At 31.5% G+C, this 27,664-nt stretch overlaps 1 protein-coding gene across 4 annotated transcripts in view; it reads left to right on the plus strand.

Annotated features, from left to right (window-relative positions):
- Pcdh11x (protocadherin 11 X-linked) overlaps nucleotides 1-27,664 on the plus strand; it is a 688,067-nt gene that overhangs the window by 5,495 nt on the left and 654,908 nt on the right. The gene's annotated exons all lie outside the window — the stretch shown is intronic.

Raw genomic sequence — 27,664 nt, forward strand, 5'->3', positions numbered from 1 at the left:
CTGTGTCTTTTGCTGTTTCTGATTTCAAATAAGGTTTTAGTAGCATCTTTTGATTTATTGTATACACTATTGTGCCTGCAAGTGTCTGTTTTCCTTTGGTTACATTTAGGGACTCAAATAGTGTGCTTGGGAGAGTATTGCTAACTTTTTTGAATTTATTACTGCACATTCCTTACATTGGCTTTTCAGCATTCCATCGTTTCTGGTTTGTCCTCTTATGTCCTTCCCATTGGCCAATTGTTTCACTGTTTTCAGTATCAATCTTTTTTTACTTTTATTATTATCCCCTTCCTTTTTCTCTTAGTGCTATTGTCATAATGGTGTAAATTTAAAAGTTTTGAGGGCATGACCCCTCCTCAAATCTTCAATATTACAAATTAACTTTTATTGGCTGAGCCTAATTCTATTACTTAAAGTTTGTATTGATCATTTAATATCCAGCATGAAGAACAATAGGCAAGATGCCTTGCTATTCTTCACTGGCTGATAACATTTAATCTACTAATGTTTGAAAATAGTATCATTGTTGAATTCAAGTACTTCCTGAAGGCATATCCCAGAAAGGTGATGTTGGAAGAAACATCAGTGACTTCTGTGACATGATTCCTTAGGGTTTCTGTACTGCACAGCAGCTGTTATAAAATACAGGTTTGCCAAACGAGAAAGCTATTTTAGGATGAAAATATCTTTCTACATTTAGTTGCATCTGTAGAAACATTGCATTCTCATTAACAAGCAGTTAACAAAAAGGAAAATTAGAGTATTTTTCAATTATGGTTCTAAATTAGAAGAGCGATTTGACAGAAATCAGAAATGCTTCTAGTATCTTATATACTCTAAAAATCCTCAACTGTTCAAGAATTTTTAAACTTTCCTTGTTATTTTATGTAATTTGTTAAGTATTGGATCAGTATAATTTTTAAAACTAAGAATGACAATTGTCATAGTGATTGCTTCCTGGCCAAATCTGAAAGAAGGATTGGCCTACCTAATCCACTTATTTTGAGTTCTGAGAACTGCATGACAAAATGTTCAAAGAAAAAAGAGAGATATCCTAGAGAGGATTTTTCTTTATTCAGTTAAAAAAAATAAAAATTTAAAAATCCAATACTTCTGTTAGTTGGGCAATAATAAAATTAATTTGAACATTATTGTAATTAAATGGAAGGAAGATTTATTTCTTTTAAAGACCTTGAAGTTGTTTAATGCAAACTGAAGTTTCATGTAAAATGAAAATCAACCATTGTGCCACACTTTTTTGATTTATTCTTCTTGTTAATATCTTCAGTACTTATAATTTACTATATATTTATATCATTGAGGAAGATAATATACAGTCCCATGAAAACTGAACAGAAAAAAATTATGACTGTTGTTTTATGTAACTGAATGTCATGTGAGTGAAATCAGTTAAAGTTATTCAGTCAGTAAGAGATGAAACCTTAACAGAATACTGAGCTTCAAACTCATAGACAGGGCTTTGGCCAACATTCTATCTTACCATTCTTGTTTCATTGAGTACTAAAGTTCTGAATGTAAGAAGAAAAATACGCATCCTGGATTAAAATTCTCATCAATGAGCATATTCATATGTATTCAAATAAATTTATTTAGCTAATTAAACTATATTGCCATTCTATTTAGTTCACATTGCTCCCATGAAAAATATATAATAAAATGATAAGAATATTGACATATTAATTTTATATACTCCATACACTCATATATTCTTTTCATTTTATTTATAGGTAGAAATGAAATTATTGTCTATTGGAGTGCCAGTCCTTATAGATTGATTTTATTTAATGTAGCAAATATTTAGTGGATTATCTAATTGATAGTAAGAAAGCTATTTTTGCAGATGATTTATTATAAGGTGAATTTGTTAGTGATTTTTAAGCAGTGTTGTTTTTTTTTTTCAGGCATCTCATTTTCAAAGCAACAAGCTAGTAATCAATTGTATGTTGTCTTGTATCATATCAACCAAAGGGATAGATGGCTTCTAATATGTAAATCTTCATTTATTTTCTTCTGAATTATATACTATATTTACTAGTGGTTTGGGGGATGGTAATTGTGAGAAGAGGGTTGATTTAAATTGTATTAATTGATTAATATTTACAGAGTGGCCTTGCACAGTACTTTAGTATCCCTGGATTAGTTTTTCAGAGGTAGAATGAAAGAGTTCTAAAATTGTATCAAGTCTTTGCAATGAAAAAAAAAAGGTGTTCTGTGATTGTTTAAAACAGTATGTTATATGCAATATTTTACATTTTATTTGATCTTACTGCCTTCACTGCATTGACTTGTTAACTATTGATAGCTAAAACTGTGGGTTATACATCTTGCAATAAGTTATGTCTGAGAGCTGGGCAGACTGAACGTGGAAGGGAATAGTAATGTCACGGAATTTAAATCTTCAGTTTACAGATAAGAAACCTGAAGCTGACAAATGTGAAATGATTGCTCCCAAAGTTCATATAAAGTAATGCGTAAAGGATTAATTAATTTGCTCCACACACATACCTGTTCCCTACTTTTGAATATTTTTGAATTTCAAAACACCACTATTTAGAAATGCTTTTAATTACCTTTGCTGAAATGCGATAGTAGGCTTGTCATCATAAAGTTGAATATGTAGCTTTATTAAGTTAGGCAACTTCCTGTTATAATTCAGGTATAGAAAATTTGTTTTGCAATAAGGTCTGCTAAATCTCCTGAATTGTGCATACACTGAATTCTATCCTGACATGGAGGCCGAGTGAATAAAGCATCAGTGCAGTAAAACAGACAATTTTAAGTTGTTAAAATTGACTGCAAAAACTCATTTACTGATGATGCCTAAAATATACAGTCTTGCAAAAAGTGTTTTCAGTTTTATAAAGACTTATTTAGTCTACAACTGTAAATAAACATGTCCATGAACATTTGAATATAATTTGGAGAAAGGATTTTGATAGAACTGCCAAAAATTATATTTGTTACATTACCTCATTCTATGTGTTAAGGTGTATTTGAGTGTTAGACAGTGAGAGTAACATATATATTAAGCAAGTAAAATATTTCAAATCCCCCCACAAAAATATTTCAAAGCAATGTTTTCCAGCTTTCGTATCTTTTCTGAGTAATCTTTTGTTTTATTTTATTTGGAGGAATAGGAGAAGGGAGGAAAGAAGAAGCTAACCAGAGAAGAAAGAGAAGAGCCAGAATGTTGGTTGATAGGACCTGGATTACAATTTAGTGTGAAATATGCAACCTTTTGAAACTGCCTAGGTTGGCCTTTCTCTTTCATACTTAGAATTATGCATATTTTAGAAGACCTTCTGTTTTACATGGTGGAAGTTTACTTTGATTTAAAAAATCCAAAAATTATGAATCCATTATTTTTTAAAGAGAAACTTTGAAAGGGGTAATAAACACACCCACATTCACACAAATGTGCATAAACTGTCGAGACATTTTACTCAGGTTAGATTTCCATCATCTTTTTTTTCTCATTAGATAAATTATATATGCTTAGTTTAGCACAGATGTCTTTGACTTCAATCAGCTACAGTTCTAACAGCTCTTCCCATTTGAGACTTTTCTTAGCTCATGGACTCAGTTTTAACATATATGAGATAAAGTAATTGCAATATATTCTGTCCATTTCAGTATGTGAAGGAATAGAAGGCAGAGTTGTTTGGGAGAGGGACTATAAATCATCACACACTTTCTGAAATGCTTCAGAACTGTGTACAAGAGTAATCGAACTTGGGAATGTAAAGCTATTGATCAAATATTATATATGACAGAATGAAAACACTTTAGAAATAGAGTCAATACATAATTAGTAATCAGTCTCAATCACTGCTAATGACACTATCTTAACCTCCTATTTCTAGGAAGTTATTCTCTATTTCAGATTTTCTCAAACTTTAATGTGCAAATATATTCCCTGGAAATATTTTTTAAATGTGGATTTTAATTCAGTAGCATCTAAGTGAGGCCTGAAAGTTTGAATTTCTAAGTAGCACTATGGGCTGGTTTATGCAGCTGTTCCTCATCCTGCTCTGAGTAGCAAGGAATGAATTTATCATCTGTCAAACAAATGAGAAAGATCTAGTCAGCCAACAGTAGCACATTTAAAAAAATCAATTGTAGTTGTTATGAAAAAGTTTAATGTTTTTAAAATCAGAATATATATAAGTACTTGCATTTGGACATTAAGATTGTTTTTAACCTGAGATATAACTAACTCAATTAAAGTTGTAATAGAATAAAAACTGGTTACTTTCTCATTTTGTGATTAACTCTTTCACTGGATCAGAAAGCATACTTTTACATTTCAGAAAATAAAAACTATTGGACGCACTGAAACAACAGTTTGCACATATATAAATTTCATATAGATCCAGAAGCTGTGATCATGCTTAGTGCAAAGGAGATCCTTGAAGATATTTATAAAATATTTTAGGTGAACATATCAATTAATCATTTGGATTTCAACATGACCTAATGAATTTTCCCTTATCAAATTTGAAGATACTCTTTCTGTTTTTGTATTGTCTGATTATTTTGCAGGCCAATTATAACAACAAAAGAGAAAGAGAATGTATATACATTTCTTATTCACAAAAAACCCTAAAAACTGAGAACAAATGATGAATTAGATACGCTGTTTTTTTCATAATATGTTCTTTGTTTTAGAATGCTACAGAATTTTTCCTTCTTCAGTGTGAACCATTGATTCATAACCAGTCCACAGAGGCAAACTACTGTGGTCCCTTTCTTATCTATAGCACATCTTTCTTTAGAAACAGCATTGAAGATCAACACACAACAGTATTCACTGAAGCTACTGAAATAAGGCAAATATAAATGTTTAAAACATATTCTTTACAGGGGCAATATGGCCAGGGTATATGAAAATAACTGAAATAGAGGTCATTTCAAAGATGAGGCTGTCTTCATTATGGCACCAGGAGCCACCACCTTGCTAATGAACATTTCACAGTAACAACAGAGATTATTTGGTGGCAGCTTGAGGATTCTGATGAACTAAAAGCCAAATAGATTAAAATGTATTTTGTAAGTGCTAAACAAACTTTAATGTGTGCCAAAGTATACTTGGATTTTATTATTCTTAGCATTACTTATTAATTCTAAGCATAAACTCTTTCCATGTGCTTGCATAGAAGCTTAGAGCAAAATAAACCCATATCATTAAGAGTGTTTAGAGATAGATTTATATATATATATATATATATATATATATATATATATATATATATGTATATATGGAACATATGAAGGCTAAAACATGTTTAACTATTTTAAAGTACAACCAAATGAAGTACACTTTACAGAAAATAGAAAAATCACTTCTGTGAAGACATGTTCTTCATATTTAAAACAGCATGAGGATTATGAGTTAATTTATAAAGCCATTAAAATTGAAAACTGAAACTGAATACAAATTAAATCTCAAATTTGTACAGGATCATAACTCAAAAATGGGAGAAGTTTTGGGATATCTACAAGATAGGCATGCTAAATATGCTAAACTACAGATAAAATTATTTATAGTAACTTATTTTGGCTGAATAACTGGTGACAATTAATTTTTGTTGCAGATTACAGGTTGTATGTATCTTAAAAGTTTATTTCATTTTTAAATTAGAGAAATGTACTGTAACTTTTTATTTATAAATCACAAGTTTATATAAAAAAGTAGTGGAAGTTGAGCCAAAGTAGCTCCAAAATTCCATATTCTCTACACTAAATGTCAAAGTACTACATTTGCTAAAATGAAGCAATAGTATATTACTAAGAAACTGATCACATGATACTCATTATTAAAAAATGAACATTTCAAGAAAAATTTCATTTCAGTATAAGTAATGACAAACAATCATTATGATATAATGAAATGCAGGACACTTTTGAAACATGTAATAGTTTCATTAAAATATTATATTTTATAACTTCTTTAAACACCATATTAGTGAAAACTAGATATTTCACAATAATCTTCAGTGGCAAGAGACAATGCAGTTTTTGAAGCAGATAAGCTAAAAAGAAATGCTGAAATCAAAATCAAAATATACACAGCATATTTCTCATGAAATATGTCATTAGATGTAAATAAATAGGGTCTTCTTATCCAAAGACTGATATTATGGTTAGAGTTAAGCTATGTGTGTGTGTGTGTGTGCTATATTTTTCCTGTATAAACATGTTTGTAATAAAGTTTTATAAATAATAACAGTGAACAATTATAACTACACATAAATAAAGGTTACTTAAAGTTCATTAATTATTTTGGAAAATCTTACTTAAATATTTGGGCAGCTGACAATTGTAACTGAAAGAGCGGCAGACAACGTACCAGATAAGGAAGGACTACCACAGGTGAAACTTCATCTGTCAATAACAAGGAAAAATAATACCATCAACTTGCATTAAGTATGCATGAGTACATTATTATTTTTATATTATTTTATTTGGATTCTTACATTCTTCCAAATATCATCTCATTTGACTATCACAATAATTCCATGAAACAGTTATTGCATATCCAAAATCTTTTGATACATGAAGAAAGTTTTTTTTCTTACAGTCATAGCTTTTGTCAGAGATAACAGTAGACCCTGAAATAACATTAATTCTATCAACGTAAGAAAAATGTTAATAATTATATATTTCTTTAGCAGTTTTAAATTTGTATTGGAAGTTTTGGTCAGCTTTCCTTGAGTCTTTACTTGTTGTTTGAGACAAGATATAAGACTTTGTTAGCTAAGGCTTGCCTGAGACTTACAGTGTTTCTCAGATTGGCCTCAAATTCAATACTCTTCTACATCAGCTTCCCAAAGGATCACATGCATGAGCCACCATACTCACATCATAGCATCTTACTGTGCAAATTAGGATATTATCTTAGCCTTAGAAATTTGTATCGTACAATTGCATATGTAAAAAATTATACAGTAATAATGATAGACTAGAAATAAAGATCTAATTTTACTGAATAAGAAATGCATACTAATATAGAGGGACAATATTACAATGCAAAAATAGGTTCACAAGCCATATCCAAGCTCCTAAGAGTTTTCTTCTCTGTAACTATGAAAACATTGGAGAACATAAGGCAGGGAGAAAATGCTTGGGAGAAAAAAGAAAATCTAGTACAGCTATGAATTGGTTTATAGATGGTAAAAACATAAAAACCTACTTAAGGTTGGTGTGTGTGTGTGTGTGTGTGTGTGTGTTTCAGGATATTTTTAAATGCATTCAAGCATTTCCATAGTGAACATTTTTGTAATACTAGTTTACCATGTGTATGGTGGATTGAATAGCTTTACCCACTAGAATGTAACACTTTGCTTTCCCTGTAAAGAACTATATTATTAGAAGGTATTACAAGAATACTTTTTTGTTGTCAGGGGAACAGCTCTGTTTAGATTCTTTAATGAATCTCATGAGATAATTGGATTTAAAATTATAATTGATGAGGTATGTTCAGCCAAAGCGCTACTAAAAATGAAAGACAAACCCTGATCCTATCTTAAAGTTACCTCCTAAGTATTTTTCTTCTAGGGAAAATTGATATTTATTTGTGACTTTGGTCTGAGCACTTCAAACAACAATGTGGGGCAGGCATTTTTTTCAGTTGCTCTATTTACTTTTCTCCAAATGAATAATCAGTTTTGGCTAAGTTAGTCAGATATCGTTACTAAATTTCCAAATTACTTAAAGAGAAACTTCACATTTATGAGCTTTGTACTCTGCCATAATACTGTGTTTCTACTTGTAGAAAACTTACCTTGGGAATTATTTATTTATATATTTAGAAATGAAAGGAAACGAAAGATGTGCTCCTTCAATACAGAATCTAGGTTAGGGTGCATATTTTCCTGTAGAATAAAACATCGTACATTGTGATGAGATTTTAAAGTTTCAATGAATTATCAATATACTGAGATAATTTATAACCAGCAATGTTTCATGTTTAATTTAGGTATATATTTGAGTGTTAACTACCAAACAAAAGTGTATGGGTGTGGTTGGGGAGATAGCTGACTACTTGCCAGTTGCATCTCTGTGTATATTAGTTTAGATCCTCAGAGCCCACATTAAAAGCAGGAAGTTTTGTCAGACTTTTGTCATACAAATATGCCTATAGCAAGAAAGGAGGTCAAAACAGGAGAATTTTCATGAAACTTAGTTGTAGACAGCAACACAGAGAGACCCTTCCTTAAATGAGGTGGGAGGTGAAAACAGACTCAAGGTTCCTGCTCTCTCTTTTACACACACAAGTATGCATGTACGCTCCTGCACACACAACCCCACACACCCCACTCCAAATAAACAAACAAAATAAATAGTAGCTAGCTGTGGAGACACATGCCTACCATCTTGGTACTTGGGAGATGAAGGCAGGAGAAGTTGGAGTTAAGACCAGGTTTGGCTGCATGAGACCCTGACTCGAAAAAGGAAAACTGAGTGAAGAAATTATGAATACTGGAGTTCAGATCCCCAGTACTGACATAAATGAGGGATGGGTGTGGTAACCAATCTGCCATCTCAACTCTCTGGAGGTCAACAGTTGATGCCTGGAGGAAAACAGTGAATTCTGGGCTCAAGTGACGGACTTTGACTCACTAAACAAAATGGAAAACAATAAAGAAAGATACCTGATGTAAATGTCTGAGGTCCACATGCATACATTCACACCTACATGTATGCACGTACAATGACACGTAATAAAGCACAATACAAAGCAATGCAATGAGAGAGACTTTTGTCCAAATCAAATAATTAAAATTCTCATTAGCTTTCTGGACAAAATCTAAATTGTATAAGGCAGTACCATATACTATAAAATTTACCATCTTATCTTGTACATGTGTCTCTTACCTGAGGTTTTAAGCTGTAAGTTAAAGCTTACTAAATTTCCCTCTTCTATTTTGAAATAGGTTTTTAATCAAAGCATCTGTGAGGAAAATTTTATTCTCATTTCAACTTTTTTGCTTCTTTATTTTTCTTTTCATTTTTTGAGGTAGGGTTTTCCTATGTAGCTCTGGCTTCCCTGAAAAGTAGGACTGGGTAGCCTTGACTTTAAGATCTACCTCTCTTAACCTCCTAAGTATTAGGATTACAGGTTTATGTAACCACATCTAGTTCAGTCATTCTTACTTTAATAGCATACATATGTGACTTAAGACCCCCAAAATACATTAAAGTTCCGTAAAACTACAATTCAATCAACTTATGTAACTTGTATTTTTTCTTATTTACACAAATTAAATATTTTCTCTTATCCTAAAGGTGTTTATTCTCTTGATCAAATTGTCTAACGCATTAGGCTTTTAATAGATTAAAAAAAAGGAGTTGCAAACTTTTGATTAGCAAACACACCTTCAAAGACCATGCTTAATTTAAAACACAAATTAACAACTTTTGACTGAATGAAAAATGTGCTTACTACAGATATATTTTACTAAATTTGTATTGGTTTGATTGACAATTTATTTTACTTTGGCATAGTTGGGAATTCATATTCATATGCATGGGTGTGCATGTGCATGTGAGTATTGGTGGGTATGCGTGCAAATGCACATGCTCAGGTTTGTTTCATCATCCATATTTTTAAAAATATTTTATTAACATTTTTATTTATTTAATGAATGAAGAGAAAGAAAGGCAGGGGGGGAAATGGGCACACCAAGGACTCTAACCACTGCAAAAGAAGTCCAGATACATGCACCACCTAGTGCATTTGGCTTTATGTGGGTACTGGGGAATCAAATCTGGGTCCTTTGGCATTGCAGGCAAGTGCCTTAACTGCTGAACTATCTCTACAGCTCCCACATCTTTTTGAAACAGGATCTCTCAGTGCCGGGGACATCAACAATTAGACAAAACTGGCTGACCAGAAAGCGCTAGGGATCCATCTGTGCATCTGCCTTCCTAGCATCCTCCTTAGCACTGGGATTGCAAGTTTACACCATTATGCCAGGCATTTTATATGGGTACAAGGTGTTGAATACAGATCCTCATATTTGTAAGGCAGAAATTTTACTGACATAGTGATATCTCCAGCCCCAGTTGACAGTTTACACCAGGGGATATGATACAAAAAAAGGCAGAATATAATTTATAAAGCTGGGATTCTAATATTATATTCTCCCAAAAGATTAAAAGATTTTCATTACAGAGGGATTTTATTTATTGGTCTATGAATCTTCTCTGGTCCTCTCTCTCTGCTCTCCTTACTCTCCATTTTACCCCTCTCTTTTTATCAGAACTATGTATTTATTTTACATAATATATATTCTAACAGTAAATTAAGAAATACATTACATGACTTTAGTGCATTTTTTACAGAAAAATACTTGGTACAGTATTTTTAATAGCATAAACATGTTGAAATTAAGCTTGATGTTTATTAAAGGTTTTGAAATTTTAGCTATGTGGTAAAAAAGATCAATCACGAAGATCTCTTTCAGAAACTATAGAAGACAAAGAGGTAAAGTTAAAAACTAAATGACTAGAAGGATACAAACTTTCCTTATGATTTTCTAAGCTATTTATCTATAAATTGTTTAATTGATATGCTAATTTTCAAAATGAACAACGTTATAGACACTGACAACCAAGATTTATTTGGCTAATACTTCAATGACAAATTTGACAAAATAATTAGTTTTGCACATTTGAATATTTGTAAATCTTTTTAGTTGATTCAATTGATCAAAAGCATCTTCTGTTCTTTAGCTATAATATCCTACATATATATGTCTGTATCTCTTTGAATAGAAGTCATTCTAATTATCTTCATGTTGCAAACTTGTTTTAAATGTCTATGTCAGGTATCCAAATCAGTTTTAATCCATAGTTTGGGTTTTAAAAAAATGAAAAATACACATATATTTTATCAATATTTTAAATATACAACTAACTTAACTATACATACAGTTATATACACAGACATTGTGTTTTCATTTTCTCTTTAGAAGACAACTCCTATTAAAGTCATCTTTAAGCTGCATACATCTACAAGGACTATACAGTATTGGGCCTTGAGAAAACAAAAAATAACAGTGGTTAAATTGAATATTCTTTCTATTCTGGGCATCTTATTGTAGAATTATTTTATCCATGAAATCCCCTGCCATTAACATTCTAGTTGCAGTCTGGAAAATTTGAGTATACACATGTTAAAGGTCAGATTTTAAAATCTAGAGTTTTTCTTTCATAATCCTATTTATGTTGTAGTTTATGTATTCGGTTTAAGCTAATTAAAGTGATGGCTGCCATATCTCATCAAAAATTCTCATATTTATTTTTTCTATTTGTGTTAGAAATTTGGCATGTTTGATCTAGATGCATGTAGCATGTTTACTTTTCATAGACTTTTCTTGGAAATTTTAAAGTTAAGCTATTAGCCTTAAATTCTGATTTCTGTTCAGAAATCCTGATGAAAATGCTGGGATAAATACTGGAAGGACAAGATGTCTCACTGTATTAAATAACTAAGTAATATCCTCTTGAACCATACAGGGAGAATTTAGCTTCTTTACAATGAATGCACATAGTGTCATATCTACTTGAATCAATTATTGTAAGTGACTTGCTTACAGATTAACTTCTATGTGAAACACAGATATTGATTAAAGAGCAGCCTTCAGATGGATTCATTTTCTTATTAGTTAACATTATTGTGCAATAATGATGCAAATTAAGTTCAAATATAAAATGTAGAAAAGCACAGAAACGTTTGTTTCAAAGGAAGAACAAAGAAATTACTTATTCTTGGAGTAAACATTCTGTTGTTTTTTTTATCATCTTGACAATAAAAAATTTTGAAAAATAGCACATACTAATTAATATCTATGGCATGTAATTGCCTTCAAATTAGACCTAGGTAAGTGTGTAAGGATTATATTTCTTCTATCAATATTCAATGCTACTAATTCCTTGACAATTTCCAGGTTTTTTATTTTTATTTAGATATTTGAGGAAGAGAGGGAGAGAATGGGCATGCCAGGGCCTCCAGCCACTGCAAATGAACTCCAGATGTATATGTCACCCTGTGCATATGGCTTATGAGGGTCAGGGAAAATTAAACCTGGGTCCTTTTGCTTTGCAGGCAAACACTTTAACAGCTATGTCATCTCTCTAGCCTTTTTTAAAAAATTTACTTATGAGAGAGTGAGAGTGAGAGTAAGCTAGAGAGAGAGAGAGAGAAAGAGTTTTCAAGTTTTCATAGAAAAGAATGTAGGATATAACACAAAGAAGATACCAGTGAAGTAAGAATTGACTTCTTTTGGGGCTTTTTCTCTCTTTTTCTCTAGCTTACTCTCACTCTCGCTCTCTCATAAGTAAATAAAAAAAAAAAAAAAGGCTAGAGAGATGGCTTAGCAGTTAAGGCACTTGCTTGCAAAGCCAAAGGACCCAGGTTTGATTCACCAGGTCCCTAAGCCATATATACATGGTGGGGAATGTGTCTGGAGTTTGTTTCTAGTGGCTGGAGGCCCTGGCACACCCATTCTCAGTCCCCCCCCCCTCTCATCACTAATACATGAATAAAAAAAAATCTAAAAAAAGAGTCTCTCCTAAAAAAATAATAATTTACTTATTTAATTTGGTTTTGTTTTGATTTGGAGGTAGTGTCTCACTCTAGTCCAACCTGACCTGGAATCCACTATGTAGTATCAAGTTGGCCTCGAACTCACAGCAATCCTACAAAAGGTGTGTGGCACCATGCCGGGCAAATGTCAGTTTTTGTTGAAATATATTTTATTTAAAACTGTATTCTTTCTTTAATATGCAGACTGTATATATATGTATATATATATATATGCATGTGTATATATATATGCATGTATGTATATATATATATATATGCATGTATGTATATATATATATATATATATATATATATATATATATATATATCTGGAGTAATGTAAAAATAAAATGCATATATTAAGAGAACAGTCTATAAAAAGTAAAGATTCACACAATTTTATATTTTCTTTATCATAGACCACCACTTGATAATCAGGTCTTCCTCTTTATGCTTTCATTAGCATATGTTTTACCTTATAATATATTTTTCTGACTTATCTTTTGAAAAAATCTTCTACATATATTTAGACATTCAAAATGAAATTTTAGAATATTATATAATAGTTCAAAGATGTTTGATCTGAACTTTTAAATGGAAATTCCTGTATTTACTGACATTTAAAAAGTTTTATCCACTATTATCATTTGTTATTCATAAGTTAATAATCAATAATAAATTTGTATAGCATTGTTAAATAAAGGACCATATTTCTTTGGAAGCATTACGATATACCTCTAATAGTATAAAATAGTTATTAAAGCATGTTTTCTATGAGAAGTCAAACACTTAAAATTTTTTAGCAAGATCTGATATATGATGTGAGTATTCTAAGATTACTTAAAGATTTATAAGGAAAGGGATTTCACTGGCCTTTCACTTGGTTTAGCATTAATTTGTGCACTACTCGCACCATTTCCTAAAGCTGTGAAATCAAATAACATTGGCCATTCAAATATCTTTTTGAAAAGTGCTCAAATATACCTGAACAAAGGTTGTTACTCAAAATAATAGAACTGAAGAAGCCCACAAATATGTTATTTTTACATCCATTAGTTACCCCTAATATTGAACTTCAATGTTTTCATAAATTAGTTTTTAATGATTTTCCTCTATAGAGATTCCCATAAAACCAGATGAGACAGTGTATAAAAATTATTTATTTGAGGCTGGAGAGATGGCTTAGTGGTTAAGTGCTTGCCTGCAAAGCCTAAGGACTCCGGTTTGAGGTTTGATTCCCCAGGACTCATGTAAGCCAGTTGCGCAAGGTGGTATATGCATCTAGAGTTCATTTGCAGGGGCTGGAGGCCTTGACTTGCACATTCTCTATCTGTCTCTTTCTCTCTCTGTCTGTCACTCTCAAATAAATAAATAAAAATAAACAAAAATATTTTAAAAATTGTATATTTTCTAAATATTTTTGCAAGTATATTTTTTAAAATTTATATTTTAAAATGCACATTATACACATATTACACATTATTATTTATGGAGAACCATATGTTGATACATATGCCAATATATTCTTAATTATAACAATTACAATATAAATTACACATATTCTCATAAAAAATTAACTATCATTTGTACTAACCAAGAGAAATAAACTACATATTTTTAAAGGGGCCTCATTTATTGTCACTGTGCCAGATGTGCAAAAAAATTAGAAAATAATCTCCCAATCCTCACAATATTCTCCCCAACACAAATAATTCCCCTCAACTACAAACATAAACTGGTCCTGCCATTTCCATAAACAGTGAAGCTAGAAACAGTTTAGAGAAAATTTAACAGGATTCACATGATATCCATTTTGTCCTCCTTTCCAATGTTTTTCCACGCTGCTATAAGAATCCTTTTACAAAGTGGTGCATTTGGCTGCTGCTTTAGAGATCTAGATATTTTGATTCTTAACTTTATAGCCAACCAACTACAAGTTATTTCCTCTAGTAGCATTTTAACATTTTACAAGTAAATTCTATCACATTACAGAGTAGAGTAGTTAAAAGTGAAAAGAGTTGCTAAGTTTGCAAAGTAAGGAAAACTGACTTGTTATTTCACAAAGGTTACTGTACCTGTATGCCATGCTCTTCCACTTTACACCTCTTTCTTCTTTCCTTCTACTATAGGTTGTTCTCTCGTCCACTGAACTAACACTACTTTTTTCAAGAGTTATTGAAAATTAAGATATTTTAGTGTAAATCAGTCTGCTTTCTTCCTGTGCCTTAAACATGCATCTATGCTAAAATAGAACCACCTAGAAAATCTCTGCTACTATCCTGTTTATAAAAATATATCATTTTAAATAGTCAAAATAAAAATGTATAATCAAACTATGTTTTTGACTTTTAAAAAATTCTTATGTGTGTGTGTGGGCACAGGATATATGTGTGTGAACACACAGGGTCTCTTGCTGCTGTAAACAATTGCTGTCTCAATGTGGGCTGCTAGAGGAACAGAACTTAGGCCTCAGATTTTGCAAGCAAGCACTCTTAAACACTAACCCATCTCCCCAGTTCTATGGTTGGACTTTAAAATATATGTTATTTGCTATGGAGAGAAAGTGAATTTATGTGCCAGGGATTTTAGCCTCTGCAAATGAACTCCAAATGCATGGCACCACTTGCGCATCTTGCTTTACGTGGGTACTGGGGGATCAAACCTGGATCATTAGGTACTGCAGACAAGCACTTAACTTCTGCGTCATCTCTCCAGCCCTGTGCTTGAACTTTTTAAGGTAACTAATTTTATTATGCTGTAAATAGACTACTTAAATACAAGGTTCTTAAAGTGCATTAATATTTCACTTATGGTGGGGCTATTGCTTGGTTTTTAGAATGATTGCCCAGCATGCATAAACTCCTAGGTTCAATTCCTAGTACTACATGCTTTGAGCATAGTGGCTCATGCCTATAATTCTAACAGGTGGCAAAATTAAGAGGATCATAATTTCATGCTTGTTTACCTAATTAGTAATAGCCTAGGATACATGAGACCCTGCCTCAAACAAAAATGTCAACTGTGGGCTGCAGAGATGGCGTAGCGGTTAAGCGCTTGCCTGTGAAGCCTAAGGACCCTGGTTCGAGGCTCGGTTCCCCAGGTCCCACGTTAGCCAGATGCACAAGGGGGCGCACGTGTCTGGAGTTCGTTTGCAGAGGCTGGAAGCCCTGGCGTGCCCATTCTCTGTCTCTCCCTCTATCTGTCTTTCTCTCTGTGTCTGTCGCTCTCAAATAAATAAATAAAAATTTAAAAAAAAATGTCATTTGTACAGTGTTACATATGGGTACGATTCATGCATAGAAAGCCCTAAAAGTAAAACATAGTTTGTGGAGACAAATATCTGGGAGGCCAAAGTATGTTGGATACCTTATTTACTTAAATGAAACAATAAAATTCTGAGTAATTTGCAAGCACATTGTTGCATTACTAATGGTCTGTCCTTGAAGTGTTGATTGATAGAGAAAATAGTGACCTGAGGGAACTCAGGAAATAATCTTCCCACAGAAAATCTTTAGGATAAAGGAGCAATGCAAAAAAGTATTCACATGGTAACTGTTACCTTCTGTGCATGCATCAAAAAAAAAAAAAAAAAGAGGAAAAGCATGTCTAAATTATTATTGGAAATTTGTGCTCCATTTCTATGGGAAGTGCCCAAGTTAAATCTAAAAACAAATCATATGGCTACCAGGCTAAGATTCTCTATCAGTTTTTATTGTTTTGGCTATCTTTCTTTAATTATGCTGGTTTTATATGCTATACAGTTTTGATAGATTAATTTTTTTTATTAAAGCACATTGTTTTGACTCCCACATATTTCCTGGTTATTATTACTACAATTGCTATCTTGACTTCCTATTTAATATCAGAAGTGAGTGGGGCACAGACATGGCTCCACAGTCACCACTAACAGCTTGGAGAATACCCTTAACTTTTACATTCTTCATTTCAGGCAAACTCAATATCTGTGGCTTTGATGAAGGAAATCATTCTAGAAACCGCCAGTAAGAAGAAGAGCTAGAGATTTTATTAAACTTATTTTAATGAGTACATGAAATAAAAGAAAGACATTCAGAAAGAGTACAAAAACACACCAAGAAAAGGCTGAAGTTTTCTTTAGAGAGTTACAATCAAGTGTCCTGGTAGTGACTGTATATAATATTTCAGACACCTTTTGGAATTCCCTTTTTCTGTGGGTTTCTAGGTGACCCTTCTTTTGTTTGTGTTCCTCGTTCTGTAATTGAAATTATAGGGTGGTTCCAGTAGTGCTACACTCTGATGAGATATAACTAGGAGCCTCTAGGCTTGCATGATGGTTGTAGGACATGGTTTTTCTTGTAAAAGATGTTTGGGGTGAGATTCCTGGACAGTTGTAAATTTATACCTGAGAATGGGATAAAAGCCTTAAGTAGTTCACTGTGTTTGAATTCTTGCTTCTGTTGGTGAGGCACTTTACCCAGACTTGGGTAGAGGGTACTTTCTTTTTTATCCTATCTCCATAATTCCCCATGTATTTCTATCCTGCCTTGTTAAACACTGCTCAGATAAGTACTTTATCTTCTTATTTAAGCATCCAATTATTCACCTCACAAGAAAGTTATAATATCAAGAAGCTACCACATGTTTATGAACGGTAATTACATGAAATAAGTTTTCTTGCATTTCTAGTGTGTATATTTCCTATAAATTTATAAGAAACATTTTATAACTAGTGATTTATGTATAAAATGAATTAGTATGACTAAATACAAAGAATAAATGAAGTTGAAGCATATAGAATCATTAATTTTCAGATCATTTTTCGAATATCTGCAATTTCTTATTGTTCCACCTACTTAACAAAAGTTAGAGTCTATAAGATTTACTGAAAATGAAAAAATCTTTTGTTGCTAATGACATATAAATTATGATAAATTATCAGGGGAGATATAGCCTGAATTCTTCTAATATGCAGATTTCTCAAGGCTGAAGTAAAAATTAGTGCTGGATAATTCTATGAGCAATTCATGGTTTTGGAGAAAATGAAATTTTTAAAGTTTGGACTTCTGATCTAATTTTAACATGAGTTCCCCCAAATCAACATATTTCTTTTTTGTGTCCTTAGTGAAAATGATAATGTTACACAACATCAATTTCAATCCTGGGGCATCAAATAAAACTATTTTCCAATTCAATTATTTATTGAATGAGTTGATTTTTTCTAATAACAAGATAAGCATATAGATCAACAGAACACCTAGTTCTCTTTACAGAAGATACATTAGTATACAATTTAGTGTGGACAGTAAAACACATGGAATGAGGCTTACATATAACAGTTCATGCCATTACCAGAGAAACTAGAGAAGCTGATTTTTTAAAGATATTATACTTATTTATTTGAGAGAAAGAAATAGGCACACAAGGAAAGAGAGAGAGAGAATGGGCATGTCCCATCCTTCAGCCACTGAAAACTAACTCCAGATGCTTGCATCCCCTTGTACATCTGGCTTACGTGGGTCCTGGAGAGTTGAACTGGGATCCTTTGGATTTACATTTGCAGGCAAACAAATGCTAAACTATCTCTCTATCCCTGAGTATATGATTAATTAATAAACATTAACAAACAATTGGCAATCTCATATCCTAATTTTTCCAACATATATCTGTTCATTAAATAACTCTTTGGTGGGTGATATCCTTGTTAATTCTGGCCTAGACTCTAATTCCTAATTGCTAGGATTTTTTTTTTTTTTTTTTTTGCCTTGTTACGATTGAAAGTGCAGGCACATTTTTAACTTGAATAAAATCTGTGTAGGTACTAAGAACTTAAGTGTTAAAGTCAGATGATTTTGTAGTCAAATTCTAGCAGCATAGCTTATAGTACCTCTGTGACCTTGAGTAATTCTTAAGGATAAGATTCCTCTTATGTAAATGGAAATATCAATAGCATCGCATGTAACAGGATTACTATATTAAATACACCTAGCACAGCGCTTGGTTGATTACATATACTGTAAAATTATATTATGATGAATGTAACTGTGGAATGTATCATAATATTCATCCATAATAATCTTCAGAAACATGGATCTTTAATTTTATTTCCATTTTATTTTAATGGAATTAGAAGTTGGAGAAATGTTCCAATTAATATTTGTTCTTGGGAGCAGATTTTCAGAGACTTTGAGTGAAGTTACTGAATATCCCCAGTTTTTTTTCAATTACATATTGATAGTGTGATTACAGATAAAGCCTACTATTTACTAAATAGTAGAAATTTTATACTTCTTGAATTGTTAGCACTACTGACAGTAGCAATAGTTACACATAAAGGTTATATTTTCTTCACAGTTTAAATGTTAACGTGCTGTGTCTCTATCATATCTTGTCTTTTTAAACCTTGACCCAAACTAATCTTTATGCTTCTAAAATAAAGCATCAAAATGTGACTTTTTAAAATATATCATTAAAATATACCATTTAATTTAGATTTTATGGTGATTCAGAATATTTATTTAGAATGTCATAAAACATGAAATGGCAATGTTATATTTCAAATGACTGTGGTAACATAGTTAAAAGATGGAAGACCCCCCAAGATAAGCTTAAACATATCAATAAATGATTATAGTAAAATTTTAATTCTTTATTGATTATAGAGTTTTAAGTAAAATTATGCATTTATAGCCTTATCTGAAGAAGTTAAAATTTAAGATAAATGTTGCTTCATTACTCTCAAATAACTACTCCATATACATGCGTATGAACTTAGATTTCCTTCTTTCCTTTTATACCATAAATAAGATAGAATTTTCTTGTAGGAATAATATTTATAAAATAACTATAGTATGTAAGCTTATTAGAATACATATTCTAAATAAATCAAGCAAGTTTAGTAAAAAATAATTTAAAATGTAAATATTTATTTTCAAATTGTATTATGAACATTTTATATTTGGTTTACAAAATATTTATGTGACATTTATAAGACACATGCAATGATAACTTTAATAGTAATAACTATAGTATAGAATATCATGATAAAATACAACCAAAGACAGCACTTAACTATACTCAGAAAGAATAATTTTACTGAGGAATTTTGCTTAGACTTAGAAGGAAAACAAATGAATAATGTATGTGTTTCATTTTAGAACATTTTCATTTTAAGTAAGAATATTTTTAAAACTAACAATATAAAATATAGTAAAGTTACTAAGAATAATATATTATATTTCTCTATATAGTTATTGAAGTGACAAAAACCTATTAAAATCATATTGTCATTACTCCAAAAGGTACCTTTCTTTTGTAATACATATACATATATATGTATATATATATATATATATATATATATATATATATATATATATATATATATATATGGCAGCTTTAATAACAAATGTTCTGACATACTTTTAATCAATAAATTATTTTGATATGAATACTGTATATCTCATATATTATATACACATGCATAAGCATATTATTTTTATTAATACATCTAAAAGAATTTATGCCTGATGAGGTGGCATATGTCTTTAATACCAGCACTTGGGAGGCCGAGGTAAGAGGATCACTCTGAGCTTAAGACTAGCCTGAGACTAATTCCAGTCATCCTGGGATAGAGCAAGATCTTACCTTGCAAAAAAATCTATAATATGTTAAGGTACTAATGTAAGAATAGAAAAGTTATAGTTACTTAGTATTGTTCATTAATTACATGTATTTTGCTCAATTTCATACTAAAATAAGTTCTCAGGACAAGGAAGATATAGAGCAATAAATGGAACGTTTGCTCCTCTAAAATAAGAAGTAAACTAGATTTAATATGAAAGTGACTTTGTATCAGTAAAGTGCCTATAACTATATTGAAGAATATTATAGATTTTATGTGCAAAACTTAAAAGTCTGTAACGTATGGATATCATCAGGAACATAAAAGTGAGAGAGAGGGAAAAGAGAGATGGTATCCAAGTTTATTTAAATTGATTTTGTTTAATACCACTTGGTTCAATATTTTAATCTGTTTATAATATATATTCTTAGGGCTTACTAATTTTTGGACATTGATAAGAAATATATACTTCCCCATTTACAGATATTACAAAAATAATACTTTGTCGAAGAAAAAAAGGAAATGAAAGGAAAATAATGGCTTGTGTCTTTTAAAACAGGGACTTAATAAGTTTTATTTCCAATAGAAAATATTGTCTTTTAAAAAAAGGAGAATAGGGGCTGGAGAGATGGCTTAGCGGTTAAGCGCTTGCCTGTGAAGCCTAAGGACCCCGGTTCGAGGCTTGATTCTCCAGGACCCATGTTACCCAGATGCACAAGGGGGTGCATGCTTCTGGAGTTCTTTTGCAGTGGCTGGAAGCCCTCGGGCCCATTCTCTCTCTGTCTATCTCTATCTGTTTCTCTCTCTGTCACTCTCAAATGAATAAATAAAAATGAAAAAAAGGGAGAATAAGCCTTTGATTATTCTCAGATTTCATGGTTGTAACAATTTCCTTAGATATCTTCAATTCTCTAAATAGAGAGTTGTCATAATCTACACAACACACTTGTTTAAAAATTATAGCCCACAGAAATCTGAAAATATGACAGAAATTTTCTCAAGATGGTAAGTAACAAGGAGTATACATTTCAATTACCTCATCTGTGGTAATTTATTAATATTTTTCACTAACAAGACATCCTGGTAACCCCCTGAAAAATTGTTTTCTCTATACAAATTACATTTGTATATGCAAGATACAATTTGACTTTATATTTAGTTCTAATACTATAGAGAGATAATTAGCAAAATAGAATCTGATAATTGATCAGGATAAACAACAACTAATTATTCAGTAGCTTTCTTTATTCTTATTTGCCATATCAAAGATCAAACTCAGGGTCTTGCAAGTGTCAGACAAATACTCTATCTCTGAGCTAGGTGACCAGTTAAATTTTTTTCTTGCTTGTGATAGGGACCAGGATTTATATATTTGGCAGTTTCACTAATTGAATGCCTTCATTTTATCATGTTACAAAATATAAACATGAGCAGATATGAGACCTTTTACAACAGATATAGATATTTATTATTAATAATGGACCTATACATTCTAAGTATTCAAGAGAGACAATTATATAAATCTTTTTAGTTGATCAAAGTCCAAATTGTTTGTCTTTTACTTTATATGCTTGATATAAAGATGAACAGAAAGAATCAATAACTGAGGCAGTATTTGGGCTTTATAAATCAATTTCAAAAGCTGAGTCAAGCAGTGAAGATGGGTGTCTATAAGAACTGTTGAAGATCAGTATGTTTCCCTTTCCTGGTATGTGATTTTGCTGTTTGCTCAGTCATCTTTATCTGGCTTTTTGATACTATTGGCAAAGCCTTAGTTAGATATTATAGCCTGTTTTTGTTGTTGGTTTTGTTTAACTTCTTCTTAACCTTAGTCATTAGAACCATGTTTTCTTCTACGTGGAAAGCCTTATGAATGACTCATTCTATTATAGATTTGTCAAAGTTTTTTATCCCACATACTCTTTAGCAATTTCTGAGTTTTATGATCAGTAAAAAGGAAATTTCAATAGCAGAACTGGTGAATATGTTAACCAAACAAACCAAAAAATAACTTACAAATGTAGAGCTTAATGTTACCTTAAGCTTTCAAATGTCCTTTATATTATCACCATCTCAATTTTTAATGCACCTTTTAAAGCATGCATCATTGGATTCTGTTGTTTTTTTTTTTTTCAATCCAGCGCATACTAGAGTTTGTATTTCTGTCTTTACACATGGCAGACCAATTGTTACAGTAAGCATCCAAGGTTCCTATCATAAATGTGTTTGAGTAAGTAATTTTGCTTCATTTCAGTTATATAAATTTAGTAGTAAGACATCCAGTTAAGAGGTTAAAATAGAAAAAAAAAACCCTTAAAATAATAAATATTTGGCATCCTAGTTTTTGTAATACGATTTATCAAAAAGGAATGTATTCTTCTAGAAGCGGCCAGCCCTAGTTAACTTCATTTTGGCTGCTGTTCAGGCATAGTTCTGTGTAACTTCATCTTGAATTCCACAGCAACTATTATTAAAAGACAATTGCTGATCCATATTGCTCATTGTTGTTTTTCCCAGTGTGAACTGGTGATGTATATGTGGTCTGTGTATATGTGTGTATTGTGTTCTTTTATGTATATATGTGGAGCTGCATGTATATATATGAAGGGTATGTATATATGTGTGGGTAGGTGTAGATATCATAGGTCAATGTTGATTGTCTTTGTTTATTGCATCCCCAACTTACTTTTTGAAATAGAGGATCTGGATTACTTAGAGCTATCAGATTCAGCTAAACTAGATAGCCAACAAACCCTAGGTATCTTATTTCTGCAATACCAGTTTTGAGATAACAGATATGCTCCTCTATGCCCAGAATGTGCTTGAGTGCCAGGTGTCCAAACTAAGGTCATTATGCTTGGACTACAAAGTCTTTAACCACTGACCAATCTTCCCTGCTCCCTCCCTGTTTAAAGTTATTCTTACAGCCAATTATATCCTTAGCATTTTGTTTGTTGTCATTTACCCACATGGCATTTATTAAGATGCAAAATAATTAAGAGGAAAATGTTGCAGTCCTCAGATACTTATCATTTATATCCTTAATTTGTATACCACAAACTTAATATTGAATATCAGAAATATCAGTAAATTAGCATTTGAATTCACCTACCAACATCTTATTGACTAGCAAAGCTCATAGCCATATTTTATGTTCAGAAGTTCCAACTAAAAATCCTTGTGATATGCTGAGGAGATAGTACAGTTGATAAGGGTTTTGATTCACAAATGATAAGGACATGAGTTCAATGCCCAGAATCCATGTAAAATTCTGGGTGTGGTGGCTTGAAATCCCAGTGCTGGGGCTCTCTAGCCAGACTTTCTAGACATTTGGCAAGCTTCAGACCAAGAAGAGACCATTTCTCAGCGACAAATGGTGGCCAGTGTTCCTGATGATGATAACCAAGTTTCCAAGTTTGTCCTATGGCCTCCACATGCATATATACATGTGCATGAGCACTTGTATACACATATACATGATCTAAAGCACACAAAATAATCTGGGCGGCAACAGTATCTGTATGCTCTTACCCAACATACATCATTCTAGGTGGAAGAAAACTATCTATCTATCTATCTATCCATCTATCTATCTATCTATCTATCTATCTATCTATCTATCTATCTATCTATCTACACATATATACACACACATATATATTTATATATATGTATATATATACATGTATTTATGGAAAATGCACCCATGTTAATCAAATATTTGTAGTGCATAATTGCCTCATAAGAAATTATGAGTTCTATGAATCCAAATGTGAGCTTTTATCAGGAAAGTAGACTGAACCCATTACAGAGCTAGTATTTATTAAAATAAGGACATAGCAATGACTACCTCTTACATTAGTATTTATTAAAATGAAGACATAGCAATGACTACCTCTTATATTTGATATAAGATTCAAATGCATGATGTGTCCATACTAAATATATAATTTTGTGTTTCTCATTTGCTAAAAATACTAAAATATTTTGCAGTCCTCCTTTACAAGGCCAAAAATGATTTTTTCAACTGAATTAGTGAGAATCCATTCATTGAAGCAAAATAAAAATAATAATGTTCTCTGTAGATAACATTAACTTATATTCATATATCTTATGCTAATAACCATATTAGAAAGAATGTTTACTGGATTAAGCATATTGATTCCATGATACTTTGTAATCTTTTTACATCACACTGCAAGGATACCTCCTGCCCTGAAGTTTTTTGATCCTTGGTATTAGATTAATAAAGTGTATCATAGAGTCTCTTTCTCAGGAAATGGGGAAAAAAAGATTTAGGTTATCTGTTACTACTTCACAAAAATCTTAGAATTAAGACATGGCTCTCATTTGTTTGTGCTTAGCTACACTTACTTCAGCCATCCTAATTTTTATTCTAGACACAGAGGCCAAAATGGAAAGTTATAAAGGTGATTAATATATACTTTACTAGGGGCAACATAAGACTATGATTATGTCAACATTTATTGTATTTATTTTAGTAAAATTAAAACTAATACATAATGTTTAACAAAACGAATTTGTTTCTCAATTTATTTTAATATTTTAAAGTTTTGTTACAAGTATATACTGCATGTTATACATTTTCAGCCTATTCTCTCTAACCATCTTGCCCTGTTTTTTAACCCTTCCACTCCCCTAGTTTTTGAGGTTCCAGAGAGATTTGCTTCCAATTTTATGTCCCAAATTAATGCATAATTTTATGTATGCATATATAATCTACTAACCACAAATGAGATAAAGTAAATGATATATGTCTTTCTGAGACTGACTTAATTCATTTAAAATTATATATTTTTGATCTTTTACAATAGTTTTCACAACTAAATGCACATTCTTTCTTTGTTTTAAAAATAATTTTACTTATTTTTTCTTTTCTTTTTTTTCTTTTTATTTATTTATTTGACCGAGAAAGAGGGAGAGAGAGAGAATGGGCTGCCAGGGGCACCAGGCACTGCAAACAAACTCCAGATGCATGTGCCCCCTTATGCATCTGGCTAACGTGGGTCCTGGGGAATCAAACCTGGGTTCTTTGGCTTTGTAGCAAACGCCTTAACAACTAAGCCATCTCCTGAGTCCTCTTTTTTGCTTTTTTGAGGTAGGGTCTTGCTGTAGACCAGGCTGACCTGGAACTCAATATGTAGTCTCAGGGTGGCCTCAAACTCACAGTAATTCTCCTACTTTTCCATCCCAAGTCCTGGATTAAAGGTGTGCTCCACGATACCAGACCTTACTAATTTATTTGAGAGAGAGAGAGGGGAAAAGAATATGGGCATTCCAGGGCCTCTTGCTGTTGTAAACAAACTCCAGTTACATGAGATACATTGTGCATTTGGCTTTATGTGTGTATCCAGGAATCAAACCCAGTCCAACAAGTACTACAAACAAGTTCCTTTAACTGCTGAGCTACCTCCCCTGTTGATGGGATAGTTTTGACACTAACTTTATTTAGGTATACTGGGAATTGAACTCTGGCCATCAGGCTTTGCAAGCAAGCACTTTAAAAATATTTATTTTTAATTTCGCCAAATTTATTTGTCCATTCTTCCTCACCTTGTCATTTAATATGTAATTAAAAGTTGGGGATTTATGGGCTGTGGATTTACAGAGTGTCAATGAAAGCTTTGTCATTTCATTGTATCTGCACTGTAATTAGTTTGTCCAGTTACCTTACAGAGCTTTGTGCAAAACGGACAATTCTCTTAACATTTATACTATCATGAAATTAAATATACCAAATAAGACATTTCTTCTCTAATGTAGAGAAAATTTTACTGCAGACAATTTGTTGTAAAAGAAGTATGAACACCATAAAATTTAGATTTATATTTAGATATAATTGCCCATTAAAGTAAGTAGAGCACACATTCATTTTAAATAATAAAAAAATCACTGAATCTAATCCTAAAAGATATGCTTACAAAATTTATTCAATTGTATTTCCTAGATATGAGAACTCATACAAATTAACTTACTATTATCATTACTTGGATAGGAATGTATTTTATATTTCCAATTATTTCCACATCCACTATTGGTTCAACTAATTAGACTAATCTTTGTTAATTTAATTATATGCATTGCCAAGTACTGTTAAAATGTATATATATATATATATATATATATATATATATATATATATATGTATGTGTGCATATATATATATATATATATATATACACATTCATACATATATGTATGTAATATGTATATATGTATTTTGTGTGCATGTGTGTATAATATTATATATAGATAATAATGTATGCATAATATAGATAATTATATATAATATATAATCAGAATTATCATTTCCATACATAGTGCTATCACTGCTACAGTCTCTAAATACTTGAGTAAACTGAGCCATAGTTTGGTTAATTTATCCAATATGAAATATCTAATTAGTTTCAAAATATGATTTTGTATAATATTTTTGTATAATATAGAAATATTTTTGTATAATATAGAAATATTTATATATAGTATATTACATATATATAAATTTTGTATAATTTATAACTATTTTTATACATTTATTTGAAAGAGACAGAGAGAGAGAGAGAGAGAGAGAGCGAGAAAGAGACAGAAAGGGAGAGGGGGAGAAAGAGGCAGAGATAAGAAAAGATAGAGAATGGGTGAGCCAGAGCATCCAGTCACTGCAGACGATCTCCAGACTCATGCCCCACCTTGTGTATCTGGCTTATGTGGATTCTAGGGAATCAAACCTGGGTTCTTTAGCTTTGAAGGCAAGTGCCTTAACTGCTAAGCTATCTCTCCAACCTACCTGCATGCAGTGAGCCATCTCTACAGCTCTCAAATAGACTATCATAAATGGATCTCACCTTTAAATAAATTCTCTTACTTAGTTTCAGTATTTTCTAACAAAACATGTTTATTTTCCTGACATGGCATTACAAGTTCTTGGTACTAACTTAATCTTTATTATTATTCCAGATTACATTTTAAGCTTTTCATTCTTTTCCTTCTAAGCCTTGTGTATTTACTCATATGTTAAAAGCATTGAACATCTTTTTTTTCTCAATGAGCTCTTCCTAATTCCGTTAACTCTGAAGTATTGATTGGCATTCCCTTGACACCTTTGTCTTTCCTATGTCACCTTGCATACTCATAACACCAACCTTTGGGCAGTTAGAGTTATTCTTTTGCCTTTAAAAAAATTGTTCTGTAGTAGGCTCAAGTGATTTTCTTAACTGAACCTTCATGTCTTGATCCAGAGAGCTAATAATGTATGTGAGTGCCATTTCTTCTGAGCCACTGATGAATTCCAGAAATTTGATTAACATAAGTGTTGTTCATTTTATTATAACAACATATATATAGTTTTTTATTTATCTTGTACAAATTGTGTCTTATCTCAGTTATATAATAACCATAACATAATGCTTTGAAGACATGTAGTGTCTAAAAAC

This window comes from Jaculus jaculus, chromosome X, assembly GCF_020740685.1.
Source record: "Jaculus jaculus isolate mJacJac1 chromosome X, mJacJac1.mat.Y.cur, whole genome shotgun sequence".
NCBI lineage: Eukaryota > Metazoa > Chordata > Mammalia > Rodentia > Dipodidae > Jaculus > Jaculus jaculus.